The following is a 23,212-nucleotide window of genomic DNA, read 5'->3' as shown; positions in this document are numbered from 1 at the left end:
AGTCCCGGCCCCTGCCAGAAAGGGTTGGTCTCGTCAAGTTCCGTCCCTGCGTTTTAAATTGTGATGGCGCTTCTTCCACTGCATTCCGCTTGGGTTTTGTTTCATTCAGCAACTTTGAATAAAGGATTTTATACTCCCAATGTCTGTGTGCAAGTCACCGGTCCATTACTGGACACATGGTTTGCATCGACAGATGTCCAATCTGGAGGGACCAGAGGAAAATGTCACAGGGAGCTTCTTGACCATTTTACTGGAGCAAGTGGCTGCCCCAACCCTGCTCCGAATAGCACAGATTCCTGGGATTCTGATGTCATTAGTTCGACCAGACAGATTTTAATCCTTAATAAAACAACTCTCCTAACCGTTGGGTTATTTATGTCTCTTAATATATACTTCGCTAGGAGGAAAGGCAAAGGCTCACGCTGTCTGGGCCACACGCGTTGACATCATAATTTTAGTAAGTTTTCTAAGTAATATTAAAAACACGGAGAGGCAAAGTTTCCCTGGGGAAACCGAAGAACTGGATTTATTCCAAGCACTGTTTCCATAGGCCAGTGTCCACATAAAACATTGTGTTTTGCATTTTTTCCTGCAGCATGCTCCTGTGTCTACCAAGGATGAAAATTTATAACCTCCATCGTCTTTTTGAAATTTATCCCTCCAATCTGGACAGATATCAGGAATGAAATATTTGGCTTCAATGGACAGAAGTCCAGTGAGAAAAGGCAGATCCTGCTTAAACTTGCCTGCGTCTCTGCACACCCCGGACAGTCCGCCTCCTCTGCCTCCAGGCCCGAATACCGTCTTTGTGCATCCACACGGAGAACTGTGTATCTGATTTTCTCTTAGTGATCTGCCTGTCGGTCTCTGCCATGTGAATTTAGGAAAAGTCACTCTTTGATCGGCTTCCTTTGGGGACCGTGTGGGCTCTCCAAACTCCTGTGGGACCTAGCATGAAGAGTTAGGGAACACTTAAGTTTTTCTAGTGGAAAAAGAAAGAAAAAAACTTTTGTGTTACCCTGAACAACTTCTGGAGGAAAAGAATTATGAACGGAAAAAATCACAAGTCCCATTGTATGGTTTTAGCCATCATTTCAACATCTTTTTTTTTTTTTTTTTTTTTCCCGAAGCTGGAAACGGGGAGGCAGTCAGACAGACTCCCGCATGCGCCTGACCGGGATCCACCTGGCATGCCCACCAGGAGGCGATGCTCTGCCCATCTGGGGTGTCGCTCTGTTGCAACCAGAGCCACCCCAGTGCCTGAGGCAGAGGCCAAGGAGCCATCCCCAGCGCCCGGGCCATCTTTGCTTCAATGGAGCCTGGGCTGCGGGAGGGGAAGAGAGAGACAGAGAGGAAGGAGAGGGGGAGGTGTAGAGAAGCAGATGGGCACTTCTCCTGTGTGCCCTGGCCGGGAATCAAACCCGGGACTCCTGCACACCAGGCCGACACTCTACCGCTGAGCCAACCGGCCAGGGCCTCAACATCTTTTAAAAAGACCCTTTTAGAATAAACTAATTGTTGAGGAAGAAGCAAAACCACTTGATTTTTGAAGTCACGAGTGATTTCGGGACCCTGTCGTCACAAGTCTCCACACGAAACTGTTGGATGAAGGTTTCCAGAGAAGAGAAACTATTTTAAAAGCATCCCTGTTTGTTTCCGGTGTCAGGTGCGAAGGGTGGCTGAGGAGACACGAAACCCCTTTGACCGTTTTCTGTTTTAGGCGGCTGACTGTTCTGTTCTAACGACTTCCTCGACCACCACCTGAGGTCGTTTCTTTTTAACAAAGAAACTGAAGAAAAAAAAAAGTGTCACATCTTAGACATTCGGATCTGGCGCTCAGATGAGGCATCTCATTTGTCATAGAGAGTTAAGCAGACGTCGGCGAAAGAAAGAAGAGTGTCGTCAAGGCAGAAAACGGGAAGGGAACGATCTATCCCACTGGAGAGAGAAGGAAGTCTCCCTGAACACGAGCAGGGCGTTACAGCACGGGAGAGTCCGGACGTCCTGACACGCCGAGCCGTCCCCCACGCTGTGCTCAGGAGACAGGAGTACTGGGCACATGGAGCACAGACGAGGCGCTGGGCTGCTGCAGAACTGGGACGTCCTGACACGCCGAGCCGTCCCCCACGCTGTGCCCAGGAGACAGGAGAACTGGGCACATGGAGCACAGACGAGGCACTGGGCTGCTGCAGAACTGGGACGTCCTGACACGCTGAGCCGTCCCCAAGCTGTGCCCAGGAGACAGGAGAACAGGGCACATGGAGCACAGACGAGGCACTGGGCTGCTGCAGAACTGGGACGTCCTGACACGCCAAGCCGTCCCCAAGCTGTGCCCAGGAGACAGGAGAACAGGGCACATGGAGCACAGACGAGGCACTGGGCTGCTGCAGAACTGGGACGTCCTGACACGCCAAGCCGTCCCCAAGCTGTGCCCAGGAGACAGGAGAACTGGGCACATGGAGCACAGACGAGGCGCTGGGCTGCTGCAGAACTGGGACGTCCTGACACGCCGAGCCGTCCCCCACGCTGTGCCCAGGAGACAGGAGAACTGGGCACATGGAGCACAGACGAGGCACTGGGCTGCTGCAGAACTGGGACGTCCTGACACGCTGAGCCGTCCCCCACGCTGTGCCCAGGAGACAGGAGAACTGGGCACATGGAGCACAGACGAGGCACTGGGCTGCTGCAGAACTGGGACGTCCTGACACGCCGAGCCGTCCCCCACGCTGTGCCCAGGAGACAGGAGAACTGGGCACATGGAGCACAGACGAGGCGCTGGGCTGCTGCAGAACTGGGACGTCCTGACACGCCGAGCCGTCCCCAAGCTGTGCCCAGGAGACAGGAGAACAGGGCACATGGAGCACAGATGAGGCGCTGGGCTGCTGCAGAACTGGGACGTCCTGACACGCCGAGCCGTCCCCCACGCTGTGCCCAGGAGACAGGAGAACTGGGCACATGGAGCACAGACGAGGCGCTGGGCTGCTGCAGAACTGGGACGTCCTGACACGCTGAGCCGTCCCCCACGCTGTGCCCAGGAGACAGGAGAACTGGGCACATGGAGCACAGACGAGGCGCTGGGCTGCTGCAGAACTGGGACGTCCTGACACGCCGAGCCGTCCCCCACGCTGTGCTCAGGAGACAGGAGAACAGGGCACATGGAGCACAGACGAGGCGCTGGGCTGCTGCAGAACTGGGACGTCCTGACACGCTGAGCCGTCCCCAAGCTGTGCCCAGGAGACAGGAGAACTGGGCACATGGAGCACAAACGAGGTGCTGGGTTGCTGCAGAATGGAAGCCACACTGAGGGCACGTCCCCAAGGTGCTGGTTGGCGGCGGACGTCCTTGCGTGCTGGGCTACGAAGTCAGATTCCAGGGAGGGGAAGGGGACTAGGGATGCTTCCGAGCGTAGGTCAACCTTTTCATGGCTGTCTGAGTCTTGCGTCATCTTCCTACATGATGTTTCTGTATCTAACTCTGCTTTTACCCCTAAAAAGTTAGGGAAGCGTCTCTCATCTGGTTCCAAGTTCCTTCTCTTGGGATTTTAGGACATTCTATACCACATTCGCCTAAAAAGCTCAGCTTGGCGGCTGCTGGAGAGGTCGTAGTGAGACCATATCCCCTGTCTTCACAGGCTTTATTGCTCGAGTCAGGTTCAACGTCTCGATAATTAGCCTCTCCTGAACTTCCCGACGGGCGTTCTTCCGATGCTAATAGCTGCTGCACGTTGTCTTTGTTCTTTTGCGACCTCTGACTCCAGCGCTTCCGTTTCTGGCTCCCTGTCCTGTTCCTACATGCTCCTGTGCGTCTCTCTGTTTGGAAACAGTGACTCATGGGCAAGCTCCCTTGGACATCTCACTGCATTATGAAAAAACAATGTATCAGACAGAAGCCGTTAACCCCCCACGCTTGCTGTTTTATTGCAACAATAAACCTCATGTGCATTGCTGACCTCGCATGAACCAAGCACCTAGTCCTAGCTCCGCAGTTAGTGCTGAAGGGGTGAATAAGCGAATGAATGAATGTTGGTGTGTGGTGGAACACATGTTCCTCAGTAAAAAGAATGAGGTTTTATATCTGACATCCTCATCCACCCTCCCTGGTACAGAGACGATCAGTAAGCGCTCATTAAACGAAGGTGATTAAATCCCTCAGAAAGAGGAATGCCGATAAAAAAATCCCAAGGAAGTGCGGAAATAATAAATGTTCTCACCTTGAGATACACGGAGCCTTGCCTGACCAGGCGGTGGCGCAGTGGAGAGAGCATCAGCCCGGAATGCTGAGGACCCAGGTTCGAAACCCTGAGGTCACCAGCTTGAGCGCGGGGTCACTGGCTTGAGCACGGGACCATAGACATGACCTCATGGCTGTTGGCTTGAAGCCCAAGGTCGCTGGCTTGAGCCCAAGGTCACTGGGTTGAGCAAGGGGTCGCTGGCTTGGCTGGAGCCCCTCCGGTCAAGGCACATATGAGAAAGCAATCAATGAACAACTAAGGTGCTGCAACTATGAGTTGATGCTTCTCATCTTGTCTCTCTGTCCCTGTTTCTCTTTCTCTCTCTCACGCACACAAAATACACAGAGCTTCACATGCTTAAGATAAAACAGAAACCAACGCTTCTGCTCTCATGACGGATGCCAGGCCTGTAAGCTCTCAGTCAAGTGTGGCCACTGGTGACTTTTTTAAAAAGCCTAAGTCCGAGGCTCCCCACCTTCACACAGCACAAGAGCCCTGGGGCTTTATGACTTGCACAAACAGAAGCTGCATGTGGTTAGAGTCCTCCGTGCCTCATATTTTAATTCCATTGTCCAATTAGTTCCCATTCCTTTGCATTAGTGTTGCTTTATTATGCCCTTATCACACTCTTAAACACACCTATAAAACTTTACAGCCCTTTCCCGTGGCATATGGTGTGTGCTCCAAAGAGAAACACGTTCATCTCTGGAAGCCAGGAAGGTGTAGCCCGTGCCCAAGGGGCTGGGGAGGGACCTGCCCCCCCCCTCACACCTCGCACCCTAGTCACAGCCTTCCACTCTGCGCTGAAGAGTCTGGGGACGGTCCTCCGCCCGCCTGGATGCTCTGAGGGGTGTCTTCCCGCTGACTGATGTCCACAGTCCCTGAAACAATGTGCTAATTCTGTATGCTCTAGGACAGAGTTAAGTGACGGCGTTCCTTGGGGAGCCTGTCCCTCTGTCATCGTTCCTGTCAGCCTGCGGGGCCCTGTCCTGAGAGGTCCTGCTGTGCCCCTAACATGCTTCCTGGGTGAGCTCTAGAGTCACATTTCCCGCTCCTCCTGCATGTTGTCCCTGTTGGTCCTCAGTGTCGGAGTCACGGACCTGACCACACAGACACACAGACGAGGAACTCGGCAAGGCCCTCCCCGCACTCTCCCAGCACCCTGGCTGGGCACCTGGTCCAGTCCTGTCTGCACTCTGTTCTCTCCTGCCCGCATCTGCCCCCGGCTGCATCGCTCGACCTCATCTCCACGGCCTTTTCAGTCTTCCCCACGGAGATCACCCTCCCACACGCCACCACAGCTCACTCAGTGCCCATTCAGTAAACAACACCTTACCCCCCCTGTGTATGACGTTCCCGGGGGCGGGCTCATAGTTAACATCCCCACAGGGTGCTCTGCACACACCTGCACACGCCCGTGTCTGCAGCGCTGGGGGCCCAGTGGGGCTTCCGCACACTCTTCCCCTGGTCAGATGTAATCAGTCACTTGGAGGAACAAAGAGGCTTTTGGTCAAAGTGGGATGCCCTGAAGTGATGCTCACCACTCCTGACTACTATTTCTCCTTGGTGACGCACGCTTCCTAACCTTCGGGAGAAAGAGTGAGACAGCAGTGTTTTTCCTTACTGCGCTCACACGTGGAGGACCCAGGAGAGAGCAGGGCTTGCCACGCATACAGGACCCCCTGGCACTGCCCCGTAGCTCCCTCAGCTAGAGAGCTGCACCGAGGGCCATCGGATCTCTCTCCAGCCCCCGGGAGAGGCCAGCGACCAGGGACACGCTCGGGAGAAGGGCAAGGGCAGGCTGCTGGCTCCCTCTACGCCAGAGTGACACAACCCACATTCACCCCGAAGGTCAGAGCCGGGCCAGCCCGGAGGAGATGACGACGTCCGTGAGAATGTTCACAGGAGCGGAAGCACCTGAGCGTATGTCAGTCTTCACAACCTGACCACACTCGCTGGAGTCAGACAGAGGTGAAAGGCGGACGCTGCTCAGAAGTTCAAAGTAACCTCCGGAGCCCAGAGCTTGCGACAGACCACGATCCCCTGTCCAGGCAGGAAGGAGACCGGCGGGCAGACCCCGTCTGCTCAGACGGACAGAAAAGCAAAGCCTGTACACGGTGACGGCCGTTCCCAGGGTGGCCTCACTGCGCTTGCGTCTGTGACAACACTCTGGTCATGTATTGTCCTTCGTTTAAGTGCTTTTTAAATGAAGGTGCATAGTTGCTAAGGATCCCACAGGTTAAACCACGTCTGGCAGGATGTCTGCCTTCCCGATCACCACGCAGTGACAAGTGACCGCCGGTGAAGCTGGGAGAGACACTGGGAGGAAGCTTAGGGACTTTTTTTTTTTCCAGAAAAAAGAAATTTTTAAAGACACACAAAAGTTGTTATTCCCTTATTATCCTCATGGACTTCCTTTTCACCACAGCCTTCTTCGGTCAAAGACTCAAATTGCTACTAATGCTTTCACAAACAGTAATACCAGGATCGGGGTTAGGGACTGATACTAACAATGAAAATGTATCAGGCTAAGAGACTGTTTCCCCCGTAAGTGATACAGAGATGCCCCTACCGATAAATAAAATAGGATTCCATCCCCCTAATCTGTTCCATATTCACTGACTTGGCTACAGTGTCGTTGAGTGGCTAGAAAATGGATATGCTAGAAGAAACCCTTGGGGTTCCCTATGCCTTAAGTCATGTAGGAAATAAAATAGCACGCATGAGGCAATCTGTCTCTATTTTTTTCAATTATAAAGGGAATAAATACTATATAGAAAAACGTGATGCACAGAGAAAACACACACACACACACACACACAGCACTCTGCAAATTCTCATCATTCTTACAGGTCCTTCATGTTTTTACATGTGTAAGTCAGCATGAGGTCACATGACTCTTGGAATAGGTTTGCTCATTTCTGCACTTTGTCATGTGAAGTCTGGAAGACGGCTGCCAAGGAACAGACGTTATTCAATGATGTTCCATAATTCAATCACCTTTTTCTTCCCAGGTGGCTTCCAGGTTTTTACAGGTGGTCATATTTGATTATGAGATAATGATAAAGTGAACTTCTGGGTGTACATTTAAATGTACAGGGTTAGGCAAAAAGTCGGCTTACAGTTGTGAGTATACAAAACACAGTTTATTCTTGTATTATTTGTTATTCATTATTATATTATTTTCTTTTTTTTTATTTATTCATTTTAGAGAGGAGAGGGAGAGACAGAGAGAGAGAAGGGAAGGAGGAGCTGGAAGCATCAACTCCCATATGTGCCTTGATCAGGCAAGCCCAGGGTTTCGAACCGGCGACCTCAGCATTTCCAGGTCAACGCTTGATCCACTGCGCCACCACAGGTCAGGCGATTATTATATTATTTTCCATGCGAACAACTGTAAACCTACGTTTGCCATATCCTATATATCTATATTTTGGATTATAGCCTTAGATTTAATTCAAATGCTTTATATTATAGAATTTCTTTTACCAAGAGTTAAAACCATTTCCAAAGTCATCGATATTGATGAGATCTCCACCTTCAAACCAATACTTCAGACTGTCTTAATATACATAGATGTAATTTGTTCTGCCTATTTAGTATGTGATATAAAAGAGACCATATTTTTCCTTAAATTTTTTTTTTTTTAAAAACAGCGAACTTATAATTCTTTGTTTTTTATCGGCTGTAGTTCTTATTCTGTGAATTGTCTGGTATAGAGACATCAAGACATTTTTCTTCAAAATTTAATTTAACTTTTTACAAAATAAAAACATGAACTCTCCCACATTTCTTATACTTTCCCTAAATCTATTGCTAGCCTTTGCAAAGTAGGGCTAAAAATTATATCAGTCGGTTTTAAACTGCTTGCAGATAAATCTATCTGTTGGTCCTTGTTTTATTTTAAAAATTGCTTTCTGATAATGCTAACCAGAAGAGATATGATCATGTAAATGTTGTCTGCACTTTCTAAAAGCCTGTATCTAACTTATGCAGAGAAAGCTATTTGTTGGTGACTTCCTTTTTAAAAATATTTTTATTGACTCTATTGGGGCGACATCGGTTAATAAAATTATTCAGTTTTCAAGTGTACAATTCTATATCATCTGTATATGGCCTTGTGCCTACCAGCCCAAGTCTACCCTCCTTCCGTCACTATTAGTCATTCAGTCCCCTTACCCTCTTCTGCCTGTCCCCACCCCTTTCCCTCGTAATCACCACTTCTTAATCCTTCACTTACTTCACCAAGCCCCCAAGCTCCCAGGGACTGTCCCTTTTGCTGCTTTTGAAAATTGATTCCTTATATCGGTTTGGGTAAATATTCAGTTCTAATTTCTTCTCCCTGTTCTCTCTTCTTCTTCTTTCTTCTCCCTTCTTCTTTTCCTCCTCTTCCTCCTCCTCCTTCCTCTTTAAATCTACTTAATACTTTTGGAATTTGCTTTGGTGGATAGCAGAAGACAGAATTCTTTTCTCTGTAACTGCTACCCATCATCATATAACACATTTTAATTTAAGACAATTCTTTCTCCGTTGTGGTATGAAACCTTCTAAGATGCATATTGAATTATTATACACATTAGGTTCTTTTTTTTTTATTTAAAGTTATATCCTAATTATACTAAGTGGAAACTGTTTGTGATGGGCTAATTACAGTGCTAATATATGATAATTATGGGAAGCAGTAGCATACTGGTAATAATTTATTTCTCTCCTGGGGGCTGACTTCTGACCACACCGGTGCTTTAGGGTGCTGGCTCTGGGCTGGCTGTATTTTTTCAAGAAATGAAAAGAAAATCCCTTTCAATTTTTAAACCCGGGAATTTAGTCTTCCAACTCCAAAATGAAAATCACCCTTTTCATTCAATCTAAGTATTGGTTTTCCTTTGGGAAAGGGTCGGTCTAATATCAGACTGAATGTCGTGTCGTCACGTGGTGTATTTGTGAACACGGATCACAGTCATCGGCTCTGCTCTTCACAGGACGCATTTTCCCGGGGGGGGGGGGCAAGTTACTCAACCTTTGTGCATGATTTCCCTCACTCTTAAATGGCAGTTGTAGCAGTCATTACCTCCTGGGGTTGTTCCAGCATTAAATGAATATTCTGATTATTTTACCTAGGTGTGGAGGAAGATGATCGTCCAAGGCCCCTCAGAGGTGGTTACCGAAAGGCTGAAAACCTTGTGATGTCAGATGTTTACCATTTGAATTCTGCATTTTGACGGGAGTCTCGGAAGCTGGTGGTCGGCTATGCTAAGGCAGAGGAATTCCACTGCTCGCTTTCCGAGGCTTCCGCCCAGCTGCTGGGGCGCGTGGGGCGCCCTCTGTCCAGCAGCCTTTGAAGCCTGAGGGTGAGGAATGTCAGTGCCACCTCCGACTCCTCCTCTCACTGCAAGTCAGGTGCTGCGAGGACCCCAAGGTGGAGAACGTTTAGTGGTCAAGGACCTGACAGGATAACGGGTACGAAGGTGAGGAGTAGTTAGTAGGCCACTCCTTCCAGGGAGGATCACCGACGTCTCGTGTGGACGACGCTCACTCCCATAAAAACGTTTAAAAAATTGAGACATGACTTGTTTTGGCTTATGCTGTTAGCGGTGTACTTTTTTTATATACTCATTTTTCCTGTTACTACAGTACAATGTATTTATTTCCTTCTCCTTTTTCTGTCGCTTAGTTGTGTTTTTATGTTCTAGATTATGACTTTACAACTGTGCTAGGATAGGTAAGTGACTTAGGCTAGGGTGTGTTTCGACTTACACCAAAATCTGGGTTATATCACCATTGTAGAAACGGAACTGTGTCATAAACCCAAGGATCCCATGTGTGTCTGTGTGTGTGTGTGTGTGCGTGCGTGCACACACACATACATATTATAATATACCATATTTCCCCAGGTATAAGATACAGCCTTTTTCAAAAAATTTAGGGTCTAAAAACTGGGTACATCTTATACAGTGGTTGTAGATTTTTTTTTTTTACTTGGCATTTTCCACATTTTTGCACCAATATGAATATTGTATGAATTTTATGATGAATAAAACTTGAGTTCAATAACTTTATATAATACATTTTTAAAAAAAATTTTGAGTCCCCAAATTAAGGTGCGTCTTATACATGGGGAAATATGATATATATATTTATATGTTATTTATTTTAAAATGTTGCAGAGATAAATTGATATTTTTAAAACATCAGCCTAAAGGGCAACTTCACCCACTACTTTCTTAAAGCATTCACTGTGGTCACTGTGGGGCAATATTCCTGGAGTTGATCAGCTTAGCTCTGCTCAAACATACTTCTCCTGAGTTGCTTCAGCTAACCCTTGGCATCCACTGAGAACCACTTGGTATGGTATGGTTACTTGAAGGATATTTTTGTACCTCTCACTAAATACAGTTACAGCCTTTGCACTTGATGTGAATCATGGTTCTTCCAGACGGGTTCATGTAACAAAATTTCCCCAGCATGCCAAGAACAAAACGTCATCTCTTATGACCAACCTGGACATGCCCTTTTCTCAGACCACAGGGGCTGGGAAGCCCGTGCATTTCCTGGCTCCCAGCAAGTATAGAGTGGGACTTGGTGCCTTGTAGTTAAGTTTATGTTTGGTTTCTGATACCACTGCATCTGACTCCTGACTGACTATGGAGCTATCCTAAATTTTGAAAATTGTATTGCCTTAAATATGAAAGCTCGCCTGGCCTGTGGTGGCACAGTGGATAAAGCATCGACCTGGAAATGCTGAGTTCGCCGGTTCGAAACCCTGGGCTTGCCTGGTCAAGGCACATATGGGAGTTGATGCTTCCAGCTCCTCCCCCCCTTCTCTTTCTCTGTCTCTTCTCTCTCTGTCTCTCCCTCTCCTCTCTAAAAAAAAAAAGAATAAATAAATAAATTAATTTAAAAAATTATGAAAGCTCTGTGGGCTGCTTTAAATGGCATATAAGCACATGGATGAAATAGTTATTGTCTGTGTTCTGCCTGAGGCCCTTATTAAATGTTATTGTTTTTAAATTTTTTAAATTTTTATTTTTTGTATTTTTCTGAAGCTGGAAACAGGGAGGCAGTCAGACAGACTCCTGCATGCGCCCAACCGGGATCCACCTGGCATGCCCACCAGGGGGCGATGCTCTGCCCATTTTGGGTGTCACTCTGTTGCAACCAGAGCCATTCTAGCACCTGAAGCAGAGGCCACAGAGCCATCCTCAGCGCCCGGGCCAACTTTGCTCTAATGGAGCCTTGGCTGTGGGAGGGGAAGAGAGAGGGAGAGGGGAAGAGAGAGACAGAGAGGAAGGAGAGGGGGAGGGGTGGAGAAGCAGATGGGCGCCTCTCCTGTGTGCCCTTGCTGGGAATTGAACCTGGGACTCCTGCATGCCAGGCCGACGCTCTACCACTGAGCCAACCGGCCAGAGCCAAATGTTATTTTTTAAAAAAGAATGGTCGAGTGTTTTCTTCCCAAGTGAATGTCAAGGTCCGACAGCAGGGCAGGGTTGCCTGTGTTACAGCTGCTTCCCCCTCACCGATAGGGACCCAATAAACAACCTGATTGGTTGATTGATGCTGCTTTTTAAAAGAGAACGCCCGGAGAGGATTTGTAACAGTGGGTTTTCATGAAAAACGATGGCTAAGAGCAGAAACACTTGAGGTGAGAGAATCTTTCTGCGATTTTTGGTAGACTGGTTATTTCTTATACGTCAGTAGCTCCGGGGTCACCATTCCCTACACTGGAAGGGACTTGGATGGAACCCAGGCTCCTATTGGAAAGATTACAAAACCAAGGTCCAGCGACTTTGTATCACTCGCCGAGGTAACCTGCTAAGTCGCCAGCAGGCCGAGACCGGAATGGAGGCTGCCCGTTTCCTGGCCATGCCATCTGAGGCCAAGCCCCTGACCCCCTCTCTGCACTCACAGGGCAAGACGACCTGTGTGACTTCTCAGGGTTGAAAGGCAGCGTGGCCCTCATCAGACTCCACAAAACCCCGAGCTTTACAAGTGCTAGGAATCCTGACACAGCCCCACTCTGCACGCTCACTGAGCCGGGCCGTGTGCTAAGCATGTTTGATTATTTCATGCAATCTTCACGCCAACCTGCTGGGGAAATTGTTATTGTTTCTCCCGTTTTACAGACGAACGAATGAGCGGCCAGCGCCCAGCGGAGCGGCGGGGTTCGGTGGAGCTGCGTTCACCACGAGGACGGTCCCACGGGATTGTCGCCGTAAAAACACTGACCCGCTCTCCCCCTCGGAGACAGAGGATCTTCCTCCCCACGCCAGACTCCGCCACCCTCATATTCCTCTAATGGAATTCTTAATTTCTACCCACCTAATCCTTTCCTTCTCTTTTTCTCTTTCCTAGAAACTTCTGCCGTTGAGACAGGAACCCATACTCAGTGTTTCCGGAAGGAAAGCCAGAGGCAGCCCTGGGACCCACAGGAACACCACGTATCAGGCAAATCAGGGGAGAGGGTCTGGACCCCCCAGACAGGGTGGCAGTGAGACCCAGCGCTGCCGTGCAGAACACACTCAGAAGAACCACGGCGCCGAGTCAGATCCAAAGCCCCGGCTCTGTCTTTCCACACTGACGCCGTCCTCACCCCTGGGAAGGAGCAGCGGCCTCGACGCCCGAGACCAGAAGGACAGCCTAAGTGGACCACCCACCCACACTGTCACCTTTACAAGGGACCCGGATCAGAGAAACCCTCGGCTGACGAGTTTCTCTTCCTTCTGCAACTGTGATGTTTGCCAACGGTGATACCACGTTTTCTGACAAGGCGGTTCTTCACCTTGACCCAGACGTCACGTTCCGGGGCTGGTTCCGTGGCCCCGGCGAGATGCCGAACCTTGCCGCTGTGGATGCGCCAGCCTTCTGACATCCAGGAGCACAGCCCTCCCAGGCCTGACTGTCCCGGGTGCCAGTCCCGGGACGCACGACGTCGCGATGCTCACTGCCTGGGGGAGCCTGAACTCCAGACCGCTGCTCCAGCTCGGCGTCCCACGTGGCGTTAGACCACAGTCGGCACAATGACCAATAATGACCTTGGGAGGTCCTGCCGTCCTTCCAGCCTCGACATCTCTCTTGAAGCTGGGCTAGCTGGCCACTGTGTGGCACTGGATTCCACGGGGACTAGGTTTTTTAGTAACACAAACAACTTGATTCCACGGGGACTAGGTTTTTAGTAACACACACAGCTGAATTCCAGCCAGGGACTAGGTTTTTAGTAACACACACAACTGGATTCCATGGGGACTAGGTTTTTAGTAACACACACAGCTGAATTCCAGCCGGGGACTAGGTTTTTAGTAACACACACAACTGGATTCCACGGGGACTAGGTTTTTAGTAACATATACAGCTGGATTCCACGGGGACTAGGTTTTTAGTAACATATACAGCTGGATTCCACGGGGACTAGGTTTTTAGTAACATACACAGCTGGATTCCACGGGGACTAGGTTTTTAGTAACACACAGCTGAGAGGACCAACGTTCCCGCCAGCTTTCTCACAATGGTGTTAGCAGGAAAAGACAGTCTCTCCGCCGTCCGTCCCTCTGTTTCCTGTGATATGCTCTGACTCTTCATGCTGGTGTTGCTGGTTAGAGAGCCCTGTCTTCTTTTCCTTGTCACCAACAGTGGCATTTTGAGCATTCTCGATACATGACAAGCAGAGCTGAAGAGATTCATATGACATGACAGTGGCACAGCGTGTAGGATCACCTGCCTCTTCCAAATGACCCTTTAGGAAATGCCTCGTCTTGGGATTATGTTTGGCTATCCTATACAAATTTTTTAAGGGCTAATAATTACCATGTCATAAAGGAGGTGACACCCACATCTTGCCTTTGCCATGGAGAGACCGATGGCTCCACCAGGGACACAGCCCTGATCCAAGGTGGCTGTGAACACGCTTCTTATCGGGAATGGGGCTTCAAGGTTTTTCAGGGTCCCCCGACCACCTTCCAGCCTGGATGAGGGGCGCTGGTGAGGTGTGGGACGCGGGACACTGCACAGCGGCAATGCGGGTTTCCTGCTGCCCCTGTGGGCTGGGTGCTGGCTGCCCACTGCATGTGGCCTGGCTGTCACCTGTCCCTATGTGAGTGTGGCATGTGGGAACTGGGACAGACAGTGGGGTCTGTCAGAAGAAACCTGCTTGTCGTCGCCAATGGGAGGCTGGATCTCCCGCCAGCATGACCCCAGGGATTTACCGGGCGATGGCGACCACGGGGAGACAGACCACAAGCACTCTGAAGGACAGCACATGGCCAGGGCCAGTCTCCAGAGGGCACCGGGATGGACAGTGTCATGTGTCCCCCGGTGGCACCACTCCTGGACGGCAGGGCATGCGGGCTCATCCGGTTCCGAGGATAAACGGACGGCACTGGAAACAGTAGGACTCAGGGTCTGGTGAGCTGGGGCCACCTGTGGGGGGCGCCCTTTCCGAGACCGTCTGCTTAATAAATGGCATTAGTCTCTTCTGTCACGCTTTGCTCCCCGAACATTCGAATGGGTGGGCTGTAGGGTGACAAAGTGTTAATAATTGTTCGTTGATGACATATACGAGCTGATACGAGAGACGCATTAATGACATGCATCTAGAAGCACTGTTAATTGGCCGTCTCTGGGGGAGTCACTCAAGTTGCTGTCTGCAGATTAAGGAGATGCATCTTCCAGGGATTGGGAGATGAGCCGTGGTGGTCACTGGGTGGCCGCAGTGACCAGCTCACACCGATTCCGGTTAACGCGGCCGACATATCAGACGTGCTCCACACTCGTGACAGAGACTTGTGGGCGGCGCCGTAACTCGGGGCATCGACCAGAACACCCGCGTGATTCCGCGTCAGCCTTTCTCGGGAATCTGGAGACTCTGTCAGGGAGTGTGGTCCTTCTGAAGAATAAGAAATCTGCCACCATCACACATTTCCTCTCCAACTCTGTGGGCTCGCGGATGTGACTCCAAGCGCGGGTCAATTTCCCGAGAGGGCTCCACGCGGGCACCCTGGGATTGTCCCTGTCCCGGCGCGTGCCAGCCTGCTGCTCGGTGCCACGCAGCTCCCCCAGCCTCACGACCTCCCCTCGCTCCTGACGCCGCGCCGCGATCTCCCCAGCCCCAACCAGAGCGAGTAAATGGGACTTTTAGCAAACGGAAAATTACTTTTTATTCTTCTGAGAAACAAGTCATGAAAATAAATATTCTCTAGGTGGCTTCCCAAGATGAATCTTTTAAAGAAAAAGCAAAACACTCTGAAAAACCCCAAAATAATGAAACTTCCGAGGAACATAACGACGCCCGACCCAGAGACTCGGTTTTGCTCATGGATTTTAAAAAAAAACCTTGGCCTTCTGGGACGTAACCAACCGAAGGACCCTTGGTCTTAATGTTATTCCCACCATACCTGAAATTTCTGGCTTAAAATGAGAGGCGCGCCCGCATGCGTGTGTGTGCGTGTGCGTGTGTGTGTGTGTGTGTGTGTTTACAAACAGCAGAGTAAAGACAAAAGCAGAGATTGAAAACCAGGTTAATGGCACTATTGTAATAGGATGTTAAGGGATGTCTCTAAGCCTCAGATCTACGGCCCCAAAGATGAAAGAAATGTTGGCAAGTTAACTTCTTTCTAAAGATGGTTGGGGAGGACATGGTGAGAGGTGACCACAGCTTGCCCTGCCGGCCAAGGACTCTTGCCCCATCTCCTATGTCACCCCTAGCTCTGCTGAGGGGCTGAGAGAGAAAAAATACACTGTAGAAAGGAGAATTTGTCACAGGCCCAGCAGAAGTGCTGCCGTGCTGACCCCTCCCCTGTAGAACCAGGCGTGACGTGAGCCAGGTGAGGGGGCCTCCGAGAACCAATCGAGATCAGGGTGTTGACCCGGAAGGCGGGGCCTCCGAGAACCAATCGAGATCAGGGTGTCAACCCGAAAGGCGACACTTTTTTGACTCGGGCTCCGTTGTTTGCTACTCGCACAGATCTGCCCGCTTGGGGCCAGCTGCTGACCACAGGGAGAGAGTCTGGGCCAGCGGGCCATGGGCCGGGCCCTTGGGTTTGGGGTGGGGAGCCAGGGAAGACTGCTGACCGACGGCTGCAGGGACAGATCCTGGAGCGTGGCTGCTGGGGCTCCCCGCCAGCCGCGGCAGGAGTCACAGGTCTCCACGTGGGTGGGCTCCTGCCAGGGGGGCGGGGCAGGGGCGCACGCCCGGGCCCAGCGTGGAGGCCTGCGGAGAGACAGCGTCCTGGAAGTCCTGACGAGGAGCAGGGCTCCCAGAAGGGCGTCCTCATGGGCAGACACAGAAGCCGTCAGGAGGGTCAGAGAACAGGACGGGAGTCCCTGAGGATTCCACGAGGGAGTCAATCCCTTAGGAAGCCAGCATGTAGTCGCCTGTCCCGCGGGGTTGGCATCAACATCAGCACCCGCCCAGCACACTGCGGGCAGGGGTCCGAGGGGGCGTTGGGCGTCGGAGAGGAAGACGGAAGCACGCCCTCCCCCCCCTCCCGCTTAGCACACTGCGGTGGGGCGCAAGGGGGCGCCGGGCACAGTGCGGGCGGGGGTCCGAGGGGGCGCTGGGCATCGGAGAGGAGGGCGGGGGAGGGAGCTGGGCACCGCACGTCACAGAAGACGGAACCTCCCCCCTCCCCGCTGCCGCACACTTCGAGGGCTGAGTGTGGGTCAAAGCAGAGGGCTGACGGAGCAGAGAGAGAGCTGGACGCGTCCTGGCTGGACTCTTGCCCACCTGACAGAGTCCTAACACCTGAGAGTGACCAGAAAAGCTCTGGGCTGTGTGCGTCCAGGGTTTTATCCAAAGACAAGAAAAGGCTCCGAGAGAAGCTGCAGCTGTGTCTGGCTTGTCCAGAAGGGACAGCTCCTCAGCACACGGCAGGGCCGTCTCCCCCCACCCCCCATAGCCAAGCGGCGATGTTCCGTGCCGGGCTACAGCGCCGAATGCGAGTGCACGCCAAGAACGGGCCGGGAGCCTAAAGGTTTGTGACCTCGCGGGGAGGCGGCAGGGAGAGGGCTCTTCTGCGTATACGCTATACCCACCGACCTTGTCACTGTGACCCGGACTGGGGTGAGGGGGTGCTGGTGTGGTGACCGTCTCTTCTGTTGAATAGGACAGTCCCCGCGTGTAACGGAAAATGGATAAATGTATGTCCCACTGAGCGGCAAAGCCTCGGGGGCCGCAGGGCAGAAGCGCACAGAAGGGCGAACCACGGGGTTTGAGTTAGAAGGGGCTGACGTCAGGCAGGAGGAGGGCACCGGCCGCGCGTCCTGCGCCCCCCACGCTGCCTCCCGACCCAGCCGCCCCTGCTCCGCGCTCCTCAGGGCTCCGCGCTGGCTGTCCTCTCTAATCACGAGAGGGTCCCAGCACCCCGTACTCCCGGGTGCCGAGCCGTTGGTGACCTCCCATGCGCAGTTTCTCGGGTCGGTAGAAATCTCAAACCAGGAGCATCCTTGAAGATGCATTTCACCCCCGATCTCTGTCCGGCTGCTTCTCCCACGGTCGCCTTGGAAGTGACACTCGGACAGCATCTGGGCGAAGGGCATCTTTCTTAGAATGTGCACGATGAAGGCTGCTTTTCTGGGTTCCCTGGCAAGTCGTCCCCCAACAAGTGCTGCTGTTCCCTGCAAGCTGCGTCTCGGCCCCCAGGGCCAGGCCGTGCGCTCGCGATAATGACTCACCCAGCCGGAACGATCCGGCCGTCAAACCCCCCGTGTGCGCTGTCAGGAGACTAAGGCCCAGCACAGACGCATCCCGGTGTCACCCCAGAGCCGGAGTGTGACTCCCAGCCCTGGAAAAGAAGTCTCTGACTTTCAAGACCTTTGCTAACTCAAGTGACTTGTGCAGGCGGATGGACGAGGAAGGAGTGTGCCCCCACCTCCTCCACAGCGGCAGGCCCGACCCCCCCACCCCCCACCCCCCACCCCGCTTTCCGCCTTACACAAAGACAGGAGGAGAGTCTCCCACATCCTGAGCAGCCAGCCGGAACTCTATTAACCAGCCGATGAGGCGGACGAAACTATATGTTCCAGATGTAGCCAGCAACAAGTACACTCAGTCAACGGAAGGGAAAGTCACAGCCCCCAAACGGGAAGAAATAAACGTTCACCGGGCCATTCGACACGAAAAGCCCATTTTGACATTTCTGTTGTGTTCACAGTCTGTTCCTGAGTTGGCGGTTCTGGAAGAACAGACGGCAATAATGGTCATGCTCTCTGATACTAGCTTGGTTAATTTTATTTCTTTTTGAAGACCACTGGGCATGTATGACCCGACAACTTTTGTGCTCCTTGTAATGGTCTCATTTCTGCAACAGAGAACAATTCACATCACGGCAGAAAACTTCCAAAGAGGGGGGGCAAGATGGCTGGTTTTTCCCTGGAGGCGGCTCTGATCACCTCTTTGTACTCGTCCCACAGACACTTCACGGTGACATCCGTCCTGTCACTGAACTTAACAAATACAAAACAGTGTAGCTCTCGAGCTGGAGGCTAAGGCTCGGTGACGTTGGGGGGAGGGGGGTATGACAGGCAGAGAGAGGTGAGCCTGCCACCGGGGGGCCAGGGGGGAGTGGGCGGCAAGCCTGCCCCGTTCACGGGAGATGTCAAAAAAAAACCCACAAAAAAACAAACGGAACATAACGATCGTGCTATTTACCCTTGCTCCTTGCTACACGTAGTGCCATGTGCTACAATTAAATATGGAAACCTAAATGTAGCTCTATGTTCGGCTGTCATTAATTTAACAGGGAAGACGCAGATTCTCGTCTAATGGCTGTTTATTTTCTCTCTCCTTCCTCATGCAGCATATTAAAATGAATATTAGCCTCAAGGTGCATAAACACAAAATAACAGACCAAAGGTTTTGGCCCGTGGAGGGAAAGAAAGAAAAAAAAAAACATCCACGCTCAAAGGCCGTCAAGAAGCGGCGATGCGGGGGTGGGGGTGGGGGTGGGGGGTGGGGACACTCAGCCTCATTAAGCCAAAGCTTCCCTTTGCTTGTCTTTGGTTCTGCATGACGGCGGCCTTTGTTGTATCATAATTCATTCCGAGTTCGTCCCCAGCTACGGAAACTGGTGAACTGTGGCCGTTTTAATGAGGAGTGTTGGTGGGCTGCATCGTCAGGGAGCCGCCGCGGGCCCGGCAATCACAGACCACGGCAGCCGGCAAAATGAGATATTGTCGGAAAATCACACACGTGTCAGGTTGTTTCTGGACGGGGTATCACAAGCACCGAAATACGCGTCGCGTGACTCCACGTCCGCCTGTCAAAGACCTGGGGCGTGAACGCGGTGGCAGGCGAACCCCGGGCCAGTTTCCTCCGTAAAAGAGTCCACAGAAAGAAAGTGGGCGGTTTTTCTGGAGAGGGGTGTAAAACATTGTTTGTTTGTTTTACATCCTTGTGCACCAGGAGCCGGGTTCTGCGGGCCTGGTGGCCGGGGCTGGCGGTGAATTCGCAGAGCCTGCCGGGCACAGGGAGCTAATGTGGATACATTGCTTTTTAATAGGTGTGCTTACCAGCGGAGAACACCAAACCTCAAACTCAGGGCTTAAATTGAGCCTAATGAAGAATTCCTTGGAGACAAAAGAAACACACACACACACACACACACACACACACACACACACACACACACACACAAGGATAAGAAAGTCTCTCCCAACGATACTGAGCGATAGGCTTCATCCTTTCTTACTTCAAATGGCTTAGCTTTGGGGACCTGTCCCCTTCCCTCCCACCCTGTTTTCTTTGGTATGTTTATTTTATTTTATTTTATAGTTTTGTCTGTGGGTTGGTCTACTTTTTTTTTTTTTTTTTTTTTTTTGACAGAGACAGAGTCAGAGAGAGGGACAGATAGGGACAGACAGAAAAGGAGAGAGATGAGAAGCATCAGTTCTTCATTGCAGCTGCTTAGTTGTTCATTGATTGCTTTCTCATATGTGCCTTGACCGAGGGGCTACAGCAGAGCGAGTGACCCCTTGCTTGAGCCAATGACCTTGGGCTCAAGCTGGCTGGTGACCCATGCTCAAACCAGATGAGCCCGCACTCAAGCTGGCGACCTCAGGGTCTCGAACCTGGGTCCTCCACGTCCCAGTTCGACGCTCTATCCACTGCGCCACCGCCTGGTCAGGTGGGTTGGTTTACTTCTCAGGTAAACCTGACGCTTTCAGGGGGAGGTGGGATGGCGACACCCCTTCTTTCAGACTCCAGCTTCAGAGGTCTCCCCGTCCCTGGGGTCCCGGTCCACACCTCCATTGCCCAAGTGTCTGTCTGCTGTTTGGGGATGGTGTGTGCATGTATGTGCATTCCTTCAGGACATGTGCTTTGATGGCGGGTCATCAGATTGGGCTTTTCCTCCCTAGGGGCTCCCCGCTGTGGAGAAAGCACCCACACCCGCCCGCCCTGAGTGGGGCTTGCTCCACTGGAGACACCACCCGTGCCGGGCTGGAGTGCCTCCTTCACTCTTCATTTCCATCTGCTGATCAAGTTCCTGGTTTGACTTTCGACTCTGATGATCAATACTAAGAATTAGCTTACTTAGAGCTGTATCCCATTATGTAGGGAGTAAGAAGAGGTACTTTGAATTTTTAAAAAATATTCTCTTTAAAGACGTCGAAGGTAGTTATCCTCTAAGTGGAATCTTCCGATATCCCAGGCCAGTCATATGGCTCGTTCTACCTATTGGGAGAGGTCGACTCTGGAATCCCTGGCTATATCCGGTTTTAATTAAAATGAAATGTCACAACTAATGTCATTCCACACTCGGACGCCTTGACAAAAATCACTGAACCACCGTTAACCACGCAGAAGCACTAGATAAGACTTCTTTTTTTTTTTCTTTTTATTTACAGAGACAGAGAGTCAGAGAGAGGGATAGATATGGATAGACAGGAACGGAGAGAGATGAGAAGCAGCAATCATCAGTTTTTCGTTACAACACCTTAGTCGTTCATTGATTGATTTCTCATATGTGCCTTGTCCGTGGGGATACAGCAGACCGAGTAACCCCTTGCTCGAGCCAGCAACCTTGGGTCCAAGCTGGTGAGCATTTTTTTTTTTTTTGTACCCTTCTGAAGCTGGAAACAGGGAGAGACAGTCAGACAGACTCCCGCATGCGCCCGACCAGGATCCACCCGGCACGCCCACCAGGGGGCGATGCTCTGCCCACCAGGGGGCGATGCTCTGCCCACCAGGGGGCGATGCTCTGCCCCTCTGGGGCATCGCTCTGCCCACCAGGGGGCGATGCTCTGCCCCTCTGGGGCATCGCTCTGCCGCGACCAGAGCCACTCTAGCGCCTGGGGCAGAGGCCAAGGAGCCATCCCCAGCGCCCGGGCCATCTTTGCTCCAATGGAGCCTTGGCTGCGGGAGGGGAAGAGAGAGACAGAGAGGAAGGAGGGGGGGTGGAGAAGCAAATGGGCACTTCTCCTATGTGCCCTGGCCGGAAATCGAACCCGGGTCCCCCGCACGCCAGGCCGACGCTCTACCGCTGAGCCAACCGGCCAGGGCCCAAGCTGGTGAGCTTTTGCTCAAACCAGATGAGCCCATGCTTAAGCTGGCAATCTTGGGGTCTCGAACCTGGGTCCTCTGCATCGCAGTCTGATGCTCTATCCACTGCGCTACCGCCCAGTCAGGCTGGATAAGACTTCTGACAGTCCTTCGAAACAAACAGGACCCTCATTGTGTGTTCTTTGTGTCACCTTTGCTTTCTTTTTGCACCGTCTGCCTTGTTTTACAGCTAGTTAAGCCCCGCCTCTCAACCAGATTCTAAGTTCTTCCTGTATAAACACATGCGTCATCACCCAGAACCTTTGTGTGCTTTGGGCTCAACAGCTCTTCCTGCCATGGAGAGCTAAACCCAAATGTGTCTGAGCCTTCCGAGTCTGTCTCTACTCCAGAGACGCGACACGCATGTGCCCTGATGGGGGATGACAAAAATGGCACTCTTTTGAAAACCAGAGTTTATTGAAAGGATGGGATGTGCGTTGTCATAAGTTAGCATTGTGCCGAGAATTAAGATGCTCTACATATTCCAAAGGATCTCTCTGAAAACAATTTTGCACTTTTCCTGCCTGTTCTCACAGAGCAGCATGACGGTATGTTTGAAAGTAACTTTGGATACGATCATTGCTTCTGCACAAAACCATCTTCCGGCTTCCCTCTGCACCTTCCACATAACCCAGTTCTTCACCGGGGCCACAAGGCTTTGACACGTGCCAACCTCTCTGATCCTACCTGCCTCCACTCTGCCCTTTCTCTCTGCGGCCAGGCGGACCTCTGCTCATCACTGTGCAGCCCCGAGGATGCTGTTCCCTCGGGGCCATGCTCTTCCCGGCTCCTCCTCGTCCTCATTCCGAGTGCCACTCCCTCAGGGACCCCTTTCCTGACACCCCCAGTGGAGTAGAGGCACGCTCCCCACGCTTCTCCCAAGCCACAGCCAGCACTTCCTCCTGCATGAGCCTTCATCTCATGAATGTGACTCTTTTTTTTATTTTTTTAAGTGATATGAGGGGATCGTAGAGAGACTCCAGCATGTGCTCTGACCGGGATTCACCTGGCAACCCCCATCTGAGGTCAATGCTCAGACCAATCGACCCACTGCTGCGGGAGGGGAAGAGAGAGAGAAGGGGGAGAGGGAGGGGAAGAGAAGGTGATGGGCACTTCTTCTGTCTGTCCTGACCGGGAATCAAACCCAGGACGTCCGCATGCAAGGCTGATGCTCTATCCACTGAGCTAACCAGCCGGGGACACCAACTCTGACTGTTTAAAGAATGAAAATTGTTTCTCCCCATTATTGGAGTATAATCTCCAAGAGAGCAAGCGCCCAGTCTGCCTCACTCACTGCAGGGTAACACTGCACACAGAGTGCACCTTACTGTAGGGGCTTCATAAATATTGATATTTGTTAAATAAATAGATTTGTCGAGTGAATGAATGAATGAATGAAAAAGGTCCAATCAAACACTCAGTGATCTATTTCTCATTATTATTATTATTTTTTT

General features: G+C 51.4%; 1 protein-coding gene across 1 annotated transcript in view; it reads right to left on the bottom strand.

Annotated features, from left to right (window-relative positions):
• DPYD (dihydropyrimidine dehydrogenase) overlaps positions 1–23,212 on the bottom strand; it is a 673,084-nt gene that overhangs the window by 43,687 nt on the left and 606,185 nt on the right. The gene's annotated exons all lie outside the window — the stretch shown is intronic.

This window comes from Saccopteryx leptura, chromosome 11 (assembly GCF_036850995.1).
Source record: "Saccopteryx leptura isolate mSacLep1 chromosome 11, mSacLep1_pri_phased_curated, whole genome shotgun sequence".
NCBI classification, from domain to species: domain Eukaryota; kingdom Metazoa; phylum Chordata; class Mammalia; order Chiroptera; family Emballonuridae; genus Saccopteryx; species Saccopteryx leptura.
The sequence above is the reverse complement of the archived record's forward strand: the minus strand, read 5'-3'. Positions and strand labels throughout refer to the sequence as shown.